A 12,861-nucleotide genomic window follows, 5' to 3' on the forward strand; every position below is an offset into this window, starting at 1 on the left:
TGCCTGTTTTAGTAGCTACGTGCTTTCCCCATATAACAGTTCTAGAGCATGTTTTCTTATGTCTCTATGTTGTGCTATTCTTATTCATGGTAGAAATTTATGGACAAAGGTACAGATGGGAGTTACTGGTTTGGGGTGTTTTCATGCACAGTCTGACACTGGCAGCACTGATTGGATGGTGTGAGACTTTGCAGGGGCACACTGACAACAGGTAACTCCCATCTATACCTTTATCCTTAAACTTATAGCAATAATAGTCTGCATGATCAGATCTAGACGTTTATTGAGCCCCTCAGGTTGACGTGTGTTCAGCGAAAAAATAAACGTCTAGATCTGATCATGCAGCAATAACTCACATACCAGGGATCTAATATGTGAACTCCTCTTTTTTCTGGAAGTATTACGGTACTCAATTCTCTGATAATGTGATCTCCATTATATTCCATCATATTCTGGCATAATACTGTTACATATTCAGTTTATATTTTATGTATCCATTATATATGTACATCTTTGTATGACATAGTTTGTGCATAGCTATTGGCCACATATATTTTCTCTATGCATACATATGGTTATATATTTACGTTTTTTTCTTTAAATTGATTTTCATATGAAGAGTTAACTTGAAGGTGTGGTACCTCTTTCTGGGGGCGGTTACAGGCCTGTGGGAACATTAGTGAACACAGGTGCACCCTCCCCTATAAGAGGTCTCACTCTCAATGTTTTTCTGTGTCATGAAGAAGGGCTGGAATTGTTTCTAGTAGCCCGAAAAGCTTAGACAAGACTGTTATTTTGTATCCTTGGATGAGTTTTTAACCGCAAGCTGAATAAACGCCTATTCCTTTTTAAGTGGAGCTGGATTTTCTCAACTTCCTTTTTTCCTCTGTGCTGCACCCGCTAGTCTAACTACCAGAGCGAATCCCCACAGGGGTTAACTGAGAAATTTGTACATCACTCCCATAGAAGACCCCTCATTCTCTGGATTGTGGAGGTCCTATTGATTGAACTCCTGACTATTCATTATTTTTCAGTTATCACCTAACCTGTGGATAGGTGATAATGTTCATGGGTAGCACCTTTAATTGGAGAATCTTTTTTTTTCTATTATTTTTTTTCTTATTTCTCAAAATAATCCAAAGTGTACCAGCAAAGTGGATGATATTTTCAGAAAATACTGAATTGACCCGCAGTGTGGAGTTTAAATTTGTAGTTTTATTGCGTAAAGGCTGCAAATTTTCCCAATAGACTTGCATGTGAAACTTAAAATTTGCAGTAAAAACCACCAGTATTTCATAGCAAATCCGCACACAACCTGCAGGTGTTCTTTTTAAGGCAGGAAACTGCTGGAAATTATACAGAAAATAATACATTGCAATCTGCAAAAAAGTAGTTTTAACTTACATAGAAAATGAGTACTGATTCTAATTATCTAAATGTAGGTATTCATACCTAACTTATATATTCCCACTGACACTTTAGAATCAGACCCAAAATGAATTTAAAAAATTTGCTCATCTCTAGTAATGGTGTTTTTTCCTTTCTGGCTTCCACCCGAATCAAGTCTTCCAACATACTGGTAATGTACTGATCTTAATCATTGAAATGTGCCAAGGCACATTAATCCCCCCTCTCCCCAAGGAATAACGGGGACAAGTAGCTGGTGTTGTGTTTTTATCATATCATAATTAAAGGTTATGAAATGAAAACCATATAATCTGCTATCCTTTATGGAAACACAAGGTTTTAAACAGTCCATTTGACTTTCCTTTAAGATTTTTTCTAATGAACCCAAAACAAGACCAGATGGATATCCTTTGTCTAGAAACCTTTTATGCATAGCCATTAGTTGTTCTTTTAGGCTATTGTCTTCAGAGCAATTTTACCTCACTCTTTTCATCTGAACATAAGGAATATTTCCTTTCTATTTATGAAAATGCCAGCTATTAAAATCTAGGTAACTGTTCGCATCTACACTCTTGAAGTGTGTACATGTTATGATCTGATTTTCTTTAGCTGACAAGTTAAGATCTAAGAATACTTCTATCATAGAATGAATATGAGTTGTCAAATTCCATTTATTTAAATTTAGATTTTTGACAAGCATTTCAAGTGCATCTTCGATCTTCTTGCCAAATGATGATGTCATCTATGTATCATTTCTAGAACTTAATATTTGGATGGTGTAAGAGACCCTCATCTCTTTCAATGGCCCCCATAAAAGATTAGTATAGGAGGGGGTAAATTTAGTCCCCATGGACTTCTAAAAATCTCCTCTATAATGAAAATAATTATGGTTCAAAATAAAGTCAATAGAATCGAGAATGAATTTTCTTTGGGAGGGTGGTAAGAAAAAAATCCTCTATAAGAAAATCCTCTACTGCTTTGATTCCAGGTTTATGAATAATATATAGAGCAGATACATCAAGGGTAACGCAAAGCATCTTGGGTTCCCAGATGAACTCTTCAAGTAGGGTGATAAGAAGACTAGAGTCTCTCAAATATGAGGGTAAGTATTTTACATTTTGTTGAAGTATGTTATCTATGTAAGCAGATAAGTTAGAAGTTAGTGCATAAACACCAGAAATTATAGGTCGACCAGAGGGATTGATAAGTGACTTATGGATTCTGGGAAGAAAAAAAAAAAAAATGGGAAGGAGAGATTGGTGAGGAGTTGGATTTTTAGAAATTTGGTTTCTTTTTTAGTAAGGATTTTTTCATGGAATCCCTTGTCAATAAGCTCAAATAGAGACCTTTTGAAATCTTCAGTGGGATCTTCTATAAATTTCTCAAAATATTTAGTATTGGATAAAATCCTTATTGACTCATTATAGGAGGAGGAGTCTAATATTAGGCCCCCCTCCCCTTTGTTGGCATTTTTAATCACCATCTCTCTATTAGAGTTAAGTGAATTAATAGCTTTATACTGGGAACGTGATATATTTTGTAAAGTACTTAGTATTGATTTGTTGACCTCAACAATACTATGTAAATCAACAAGAACCATGTTTATTAAAGGTTTCTAGGTGCGGGCCCCTGTTTTCTATGGGGTAAAAGGAGGATTTGGGTTTTAATCCATCAGGATTTCAATATCATCACTGTTGTCAGTGGGATTGGGAGCATTGCCAATGGGAATTGGTGTATTGGGAGCAGGATCCTTAAGTGAAATGGCGTTTCAACATTAGTTTCCAAATGGACTGGTTTAAATTGACTAAAAACTCAAATAAATTGGGGCCACTGGTGGGACAGAAGGACAATTCTTTGTTGAGAGAACTTCAATCTCATCTTTCTTTAAAATATAACTAGACAAGTTAAAGATACCCATACTCTTTAAAAACAAAGTAGAAGGATCTATTTTATGATCGCTCATGATCGAGCTTTTTTGTTTATTGGACCTTCCTCCTCTGTACCCCCTTCTCCTGGTTTTGATCTTTTACTTTTTTCTGGACAGTGGTTCGATTGGACTGTAGAAGTGTGTTATTTTCAAAGTTTGATGTGAACATAGGTTCTGAAATGGTTGGTACACTTCTTAGCCACATCTTTAGACACATATTAAGCTATATATCTTAATCTATTGGGGGGATTCTTTATTTGCCTTTATTATACCCAATAATTTATTATCCTCATTAAGACTTATGTGCGTTCTAGTGGTGGAATGCATCCGCTTGGAGAATCTGACAATCAAACTCTACCCCTATAAAAGTGTAAGTCACATATATGTTTGTACTGTATTTTTGGTATTTTCTCCTGAAGAAGTTTTTTTTTCTGCATTCCCCAAAACGCGTCGAGCTCTATTTCAATAAAGCACCTTCTAATATTGGAGTCCTCCAGCCCATCTTGCTGCAGGGACGGGGTGTGTAAAATTCTACAGGCTACCTCGGCGAGGGAGGTGAGGGTTGCAAGTGTCTTGAGTTTATCTCCCTGGTGAAGTGAGTAATATATATTTTTGTCATAATATAGTTGTAGGCAATTATATCTATAAAGATTAAATCGTTTCTACAACAGACGAACAAGCATTTTATTTAATGTTAGTAATCTTTTTCAGTATTTGTTAATATTCATATTGTTTGGTCCAATTACTTATTAACATCTATCCTCTATATGGGCTATGTGTTGACTTTGGCTCACCATAATTTTTCTCTATGTTCCTATCTTTGCAGTCCATCACCTTTCAGTGGGGTCAGCACAAATCTCTGGTCCAGTGGGCTGCTTCCTTGGCTTCTATTGTCTGATTTGTCTCTTTTCATTTTTACCACTTACCAACTTATCCTTGTCTCATTGGTGCCCCCCTTTAAATTTTTTCCTCCATTTCTGCTCCTTCCCCCTTCTCCTTTTTTCCCTTTCCTATCCACTTTCGCCCACTCATACTCCATTTTGTTGTTTGATCTATATACAGAGCAGAGGAAGAGCCAGTCCAGGAGCATTAGACACTGAACCCAGAGGTTCAGATTTTCAGTTTTTCTTTTGCATCTCCCTAAGGAAACTTCTTAAATTCTCATTCTCTTTGCTGATGCCACAAATCCACAGTGTACCTGTTTCATGTGTTGTCCAGGAATTCAGTGGAAATGTGCTGCTTGGGGAAATATGAGCGCTAAAGCCAGTGGTTGGATGCAGTGGTGTCGGTGACCATGCCTATGCCTGACTGGAAGTTAGCAAGTTGGGAACTGGAAGATGGACACATGGGAGCCAGGGTGCAGGCAGGGCCAGTTTTAGACAAAATGTGGCCCTGGGCAAAATCAAAATTGAGGCCCCAAATCTTGTAATAATGTACTAACAATACAGTAACATTTTGTCAATTCCAGCCCTCCATCACAGATTTACACCCCATAAAGCTCCTCACACAGCTCTTCACCCTCATGGCCCAGAATACGCCACATGCCCCCTCCCCTCACAGCAATGAGTTCCCCTCACTGACTGCATCTGAGAGTGTTAAAAACAAGAAGCGTGGGCTTCCTCTTCAGGCCCGTTTTACCCAGCCGAGATTGGGGAAAGCACCCTGTTCTATAAATAAGCCACAGCCTGTACTAGGCTTCCAGGCGAATTGTTAGTATATCCCAGTTCAGGCCAGATGGCGGCACTGAACTGTGATATAGTGATTTCTATACAGTATTATGGAGAAATTTACATCTGATAATTGTCAGCTGTGGTCCACTTGAAGGACTTAACAAAAAGTTTAAAAAAAAGTTTTTAAAATATAAAAATCACCCCATTCCCTAAAATAAAAAGAAGCAAAAAATTGCATTATGGGCATCACCGCATGTGAAACTGCTTATATTATAATATTTTAAAAAGTCAGCCCATATGGTGAATGGTGTAACAGAATTCTTTTTGAAAAAGGCATATTCGATTTTTTTTCATCACTTTATTTACCAAGAAAATTTTATAAAAAGTGATCAAGTTATACACCCCCCCAAATGGTATTGTCAAAAATGTCAAATCATCCTGAAAAAAATGTACACATCTCCGTAGATATAACTATAAAAAAGTTATGAGGGTCAGAATATCGCGATGAAAAGAAAAAAAGAAAATTTTTACGAAGAGAATTCTGATGAGGCTTAGCTTGCTGCAGTGAGTGGACCAATAGAGGTCCTAAGCAGGGTGCTGTTAGGGTTGCCACCTTTCCCCCCAAACAGTACTGGTTACACAAGTTAAAAAAAGGTTGGTGTGGGTTAATATGGGTGTTATTTGATCATATTTTACGTTTTGATCCATTTTTTTCTCAATAAAATTAAACTTTTCACTGTTGGGGACACCATGTGTATTTAAGTTTTATTTTGCCTCTATTTTTAAAATGTTTTTGTGGGAATTTGAACCCACAACCTTCTACGTTAAAGGCAATAACCTTAACCACTGAGCTATATAGCTCAATGCTTATAGTTATTGCTGAAAAACCTTATAGAAGTTTATCTTGTGTTAAAAACCTCATAGAAGTTTCTTTTGCTTTATACAAGATAAATTTCTGTGAGATTTTTCAGCAATTACTTAGCATTGAGCTCTATAACCCCGTGGTTAAGGTTCTTGCCTTTTAATGTAGATGGTTGTGAGTTTGAATCCCCACAGAAACATTTCAAAAATAGAGTCTAATTTAGACTTATATACACATACTCATGTTCATAACACTGACTCCATATATGGAGTCAGAACAGGGATTCCTAAGCTAGGAGTCCTGACTGTTCAATTATCTGCAGACTGAAACAGGGGGCCCCATAGAGGATCCGGGCCCAGTTTTCCCCCTCCTAATGTCGACCCTGGGTGCAGGACCAGAGTGGTGGGGAGCAGGTATGTATGGATGTTTCCATAGCAGAGGCAGGCTGCGGGCATCAGTTAAAAGTTGGGTATTTCTGGAAAAGTCCTTTAAAGGAAAAAAATCTCCTTTAGGGTATATGCACATAGGCTGGATTTTTTCTTAACAAAGCAGGCATTAGATTTTACCACATTTCTCTGGAAAATCATCAGCAAAATGTATATAATATATAATATGCAGATTTTCTGGGGTTTTCGCTGTGTCTTATAACCCTATACATTGGAAGGGGTGAAATCCATGGTGAAAATATACAGAAATAATTGACATGATGCAAATTTAAAAATCCAGGCCAATTGATGTGGAGGCAACTATAGTCTTAATATATAAGGAAGGGAAAGACAGAGAGGACCCAGGATCCTGTCGTCCTATTTCGTTGTAAAATGATGTAAAGATCTTGGCGAGGATCCTAGCAAAGATACTTAAAGGGAACCTGTCACCGGGATTTTGTGTATAGAGCTGAGGACATGGGTTGCTAGATGGCCACTAGCACATCCACAATACCCACTCCACATAGCTCTGTGTGCTTTTATTGTGTAAAAAAACCGATTTGATACATATGCAAATTAACCTGAGATGAGTCCTGTATGTGAGATGAGTCAGGGACAGGACTCATCTCAGGTTAATTTGCATATGTATCAAATCGTTTTTTTTCCCACAATAAAAGCACACAGAGCTATGGGGACTGGGTATTGCGGATGTGCTAGCAGCCATCTAGCAACCCATGTCCTCAGCTCTATACACAAAATCCCGGTGACAGGTTCCCTTTAGTGGCTTGATTTCTACCATAATTCATGATCAGTGCGGCTTTATTCCGCACAGATCCTCGGTGAACAATATTTTTGCAAACATCCAGGGGCCCGGGGGTCTCAATACTCCATACTGTCGTTAGATGCCACAAAGGAGTTTCCGCTGGGCAGTACTGGATAGATTTGGTTTTGGACCGGGGTTCATTGGTTGGATTAGAACTCTTTACAGACACCCCAGAGCGAAGGTATTGGTAGATGGGATGGTATCTTCTTATTGTAACATAGAAAAAGGAGTGAGACAGGGATGGCTCTGGCCATTGAACCATTAGCAATCAGGATTCGTAGAGATCCTTGTGCGATGGGCTTTGGAGTGAGGGGGAGAGAGGACAAAATCTCATTATATGTGGATGACATTTTGGTCTTTTTAGGACAAACCAGTGATGCTATAGAATATGTGATGAGGGTTATTGAGGAATATGGAAGTTGTTCCTGTATAGGAGTTAATTGGAATAAATCTATATTGTTACCATTAGACTCAAATGTGGAGATAGCTAACTCAAAATTGCAAGCATTAGATCCTCAGGCTAGTTTTAGGTATTTGGGGATAGTTGTCTCTTATATAGAAGGTTCGTTGATCTCAATCTACAGCCATCATTGAGAAGGATTAAGGTCAAGGTCGGTATATGGAATACATTACAATTAAATAAAGTGGATAAGATAGGCTTGATAAAGATGGTAATTCTTCCACAATTAATGTATATTATCTCCAACTCTCCTGTGTATATGGATAATGCGGTATTTAAAAGTATAGAAAATATGTTTAACAAATTAATATGGGCTGGAGGAAGAGTGAGAAAGAAGCTATCCTACTTAACTCTTCCATATGATAGAGAAGACATATTTTCTGGCATCTATTATTGCGCGACTAATGAAATCTGAACTGTTTGATTTCGTTAGTTTTTTGGTGGAAAAGAAGTGAGGAACCTTTGCCAAATATATATGCATTGCTAGAGTCATCTCAGATGGATAGGAATTGGATGGGGTCTATACCTATTGTGAGAAAGATAGTTAGGGCATGAAAAAAATGTGGGGGAGATCTTGGGAGTAGCGGGCTCACTATATGTCTCCCCTTTATGGTTTAATGGTAAATTGGACAGATAATTGATGTAGATATAGCACAATACTGGATTATAAGAGGAATGTGGTATATTTCATAATTTTCACAAGATGGTAAATTCAAATCAAAGGAAATATTATTAGATCAGACCAGTAATAAACTAAGGAGAGGTATTTAGATACTCACAGTTACAGGCACTAACTAAGGATATTAAAAATAAGATATACTTGACAGTTGAGAATCACAAGTTGCTAAACTTTATTTTTGGGTGGAGAGGTAAGCATAAATTAATATCACTATTATATTCTGGATTTAGTGAATTACTGAAGGAAGGTTTAGCTTCTAGTAAGATTTTCTAGTAATCTAGTAACAATATAAATAATAAAAAAAATTGTAAGAATCTAGTAAGATTACTAGTAAAGTAAACTAAGTAAATTAGTAAGATTAAGAGGGAAAAGGATATAGGTCCGATGACCATACAGCAATGCTAAAGACTTTGTAATAACTCTAAATATACTCGGAATCCATCATATAGATTATCCCAATTTATTGCGCTCCATCGATTATATCTCACAACTAGATGGTTGAATTAGTTGAATTAGTTGAATACTAATACACCTATGGTCTGTCCCAAATGTGGAATATTAGACGCAGATATTACCCACATGTGGTGGAGTTGCTCAAAGATCTCACCATTCTGGGATAATTTAACTGAGATTATAGTAGATATATAGCAATGTAAATTAGAAAAATGTATCATGTTATGCATACCACAAAAGGTTGTAGAGAAAAAAGCACAAATGATATATAAATGTTTTTTCTATGCCCGCTTGCTGGGATGCATGGCAAGAAAATGGATGCGCCCCGAGACCCGAGATTCCAACAATTCAGGAATGGATATTTGTTAGGAATATGAATAGATCTATGGAGAAGTGGTGGTATAATAGACACAATAAAATGCAGAAACCTAAGGTATTACAGAAGGTCTGGAAGAACTTTATAATCTCTAAGCATAAAAAGGCTTAATCTCTAAGCATAAAAAGGTGTAAAAAGGGGGAGAAGGGGAATAAAAGGGAAAATGATTATTTATTATGTTTGAAGGGGGGCACTATCTGTGTGGTACTAATATGTTCAGGGGGACTATCTATTTCTGCGGTATAGTGTTCAGGGGCACAGCGGGCACAGTATTGGGGTGTTTAGAAGGTGTGAGGATGATGGAAAAGTAGAAAACTAAGATGTCTTTTTGCCAAACTCTGCAGACAAGAGATAAAAGAAAATATTAAAGCAGTCTGGTCTGAAAGGAGAAGATGAGGAAAGAGAACATCAGAGGAGACATCACTGAATATAAGAGGTATGTGGCATTGTATTACCCTGTATATTTTGTAGTGATGTATGTTATGTTTTCCAAGTATGAATTTAACAGTAGGGCTGGAGGAAAAGGGGGTAGGTTGAGAATTTGGCATGGGGAGGGGTGTTGTTTCAATTTTTAGCTTGGGCAGCAGAAAGACTAGGTGCACTTTGCCCCTTGCCACAAAGCACTGAGGCCCCCTGCCCAAGCTGCCCTCTTGCACCAGGGCCCATGAGCCTTTAGCTGTGCCTCTGATTGAAAAGGGTCTAATCCACACAAAATAAAAAAACACAACAATTGGCATGCTGCAGATTTCAAAATATGCACAGAAGGTCAATTTCCTTTTTTAAGAAAAGAGTAACGTATACATGAGATTTGTCTAATATAGTATTACGCAGTTTTTTTTCAACATGAAATCCATGCAGAAAAGTGCACGTAATCCACATTGTGTGCAGCCCCCTTGAAAAGTAATGGCTAATTAACCTTTTATGTGCATTGTTGAGGGAAATGTCATATTTAAATATATATGTATGTATGCCTTGACATATATACATATATATTAGCCCTTGTCCATGGGCTCGTCCGGGTGGGATCTGTGGATATGCACGGAGATGTATATAGGCCCCTTTTCGGCCTGCATCTCCGTGTATATGTACAGATACAGGTATGGATGGGCTTAATATTTGTGCCCTGTGTATAGCTGTATATTCATGGATGTGCCCCAAACATCAATGAATATACACATATGTATTTAGATAAATATATATATGTATATAGATATATATGTGTATGGATGTGCCCCAAGCATCCATACACATATAGTATCAGACAATATGTGACCCCCCCCCCTCCTCCTCCTGCATCCCTGCAGGGGATGAGGAAGGTCACCAGCTGGCTGGACAATCATGTCCAGCCTCTGGTGACATCAAAAGGCATGGGATCAATAGAGATCCGATGCCTTTTGGTATTTAACTATCCCCAGCTGCTGGGGATAGTTAACATAACAGAGAGAGGGAAACAAAAATCCCTCCCTCTGTTATCTGCATACCTCCGGCGCAATAATTATCGCGCCGCGAGGTATGCAGGGGACTACAGGCGGAGGATCAAAGGAATCCTCCGCCTAGAAGCGCGCTCTGGGAGGCGCGGGCCGGCGCGGTGACGTCATATCACCGCGCCGGCCCACGTGTTCGGGCCGACGGCGCGCATGCGCGCCGCGGGACGGGTGGCCTCGGGAGCGAGCGCTGCTGGACTTAAATAGTCCAGCAGCGCTACGCTGCAGTAGTCAGAACGACCACCGGCATTAAGAGGATCATCCCTGGACAAAACGAGCCCCCCTGGACAACGAGCAGAGAAACCATAAGTATCAACCCCCCCCTCTATACCACCAACGATATATATATTCCTCCCTCCTATACCCTACCTACACCCCCTATATAATCCACCCTCCTATACCCTACCTACCCCCCCTATACCACCAACGCCACCCTCCTATACCCTACCTACCCCCCTATAAACCCTCCTAACCCTATAGACTGCCCTACACTATATCCCTTATTTCCCCCCATACCTTGTTGCCCTCCCATAATATACCCTCATCTCTTATACCCCTGGTAACCCTCATTTTCCCTTGACCCAGGTCCTGATATCCCCGGTATTAACGTCCCCTGTTCCCCGGTGTCTCTACCCCCGCAACTGTCCTGCTTACCCCAGCAGCACAGTTTATGTAATAACCCCTGATTCGCCCCCTTAGGGATAGTATATAGTCAGGCTTGGGTGGGCGACCGTTAAGGTGTATGAATGTGTATGGTCATTGATACTAGTTAGATCTTGGGGTGGATTTGGGACTGCGTTAGTGTAGTCAGTGACGTGTTAGTGTATTGTATTAGTGTGTGTATCTATATTATTGTGCATTGTTATAACAATATATATCTATCCATCTGTTTATAGATATATATAGTTATAAACCTATAATTCCTTTATAATTACAAGGAATCGCTGCTGTGGAGGTAGCATATTGTTGGCACTGTATTACTTGTGTATTAATAAATACTGTGTCATTTGTATCTATTGTATAACGTGTGAGTACTAGCGGTAGTCAGTAAGGCGCATGCAGTAAGTGTAGTTGGTGATTAGACTAAGGTAATCAGCTGTAAATTGTTATTCTTAAGGCATAAATAGGCGGAGTCATCACCAGACGATTACGCCTATTTATGAATATTAATTATTGAGATTTGCATAAATATCAATAATTAATATCCCCTTTAACATTGGCGAGCCAGGCCCACTGCTGTGGGTTTGTATCTGTGGTTGGTTTTGGAACAGAAAAACCGCTTACGCTGTGAACTAATCAGGTGGGAAGGACGCGGTCAGTGGATCTGAGCGTCCATAGCCTGCAAGTTCGGACGGGTAAGAGCGGGTTTTTCTCGATCAGAACCGGACACAGAGCAAACTTTACAGCAGAGAATCTAAAATCTTTCCTGATCTTTGTGTACTAATATTTTCTGATTCCCTTACACGCCAACTGGAGAGAAGTCATCACAACACCACTGAAGAGAGAACCATCATCGTTGAAACAGAAGTCGTCTAGCTGAACGGGAGAAGGCGTTCCGAATATTGAAGGACCTCCTCCATGCAGCAACACAAGAATCAACGACACCAATGAAGATGGCCTCTCGTCAAAAAGTGAGTATGAACTTCACCACACTGCAACACCTCAGCAAACATAGCACATACAACCCCATTATCCCCACCACTTACAAATCCACTGAGCTGCTATGGTCCACTTTATTGGACCAGGCATACGCTCACGATAAACTGTACATTAATCGTAGTGTGTTCAAAAAAACAAAAAAACGACTCCAAATGCTAGCCAAATTGGTTCATACCTTTGAGGATATCATTTGGAAGCCAGAACATCTAGAAACACTTAACAGCACAACAAAGGCAGAGGAAGTTTCCAACATGGCAAACTTTCACTGCAATTGTTGTGTTGAGAACATTAAACAGTTACACACATTACAAACACAACTACAAGAGAAGTCCCAGTGTACGGCCGAGAGGGGCAGGGAGATTTGCGTGTTAGAGTCTAGACTCTCGGACAAGGAGAGTTTCTACTCTGACATGGACAAGGAACTGCTCAGACTGTACACTGAGATAAATCAGTTCAGGAACAATACGGTATCCATGGATAGCATGATTGTTCAACTTCGAGAGGACCTGGCTGCAAAAACGCAAACCATTGCGGATTTGCAGCAGGTCATCTCGAATCTGTCACGGCCTGGTACTAACAGCATGTTGCCCACGAAACAGGTTTGTGTTTCGGGAACGGCACATGGGGAGACAGCGG

At 39.3% G+C, this 12,861-nt stretch overlaps 1 protein-coding gene across 1 annotated transcript in view; it reads left to right on the top strand.

Annotated features, from left to right (window-relative positions):
* The first annotated feature begins 10,721 nt into the window (after window positions 1-10,721).
* The window catches only part of SAMD5 (sterile alpha motif domain containing 5), a 46,097-nt gene continuing 43,957 nt past the window's right edge, over window positions 10,722-12,861 (top strand). The window contains exon 1 of the transcript XR_006388891.1: window positions 10,722-12,197. The gene's annotated coding sequence lies outside the window, so the exon portion shown is untranslated. The remainder of the gene's footprint in view (window positions 12,198-12,861) is intronic.

The sequence above is a fragment of the Bufo gargarizans genome, chromosome 4, assembly GCF_014858855.1.
Source record: "Bufo gargarizans isolate SCDJY-AF-19 chromosome 4, ASM1485885v1, whole genome shotgun sequence".
In the NCBI taxonomy this organism is placed as follows: Eukaryota; Metazoa; Chordata; class Amphibia; order Anura; family Bufonidae; genus Bufo; species Bufo gargarizans.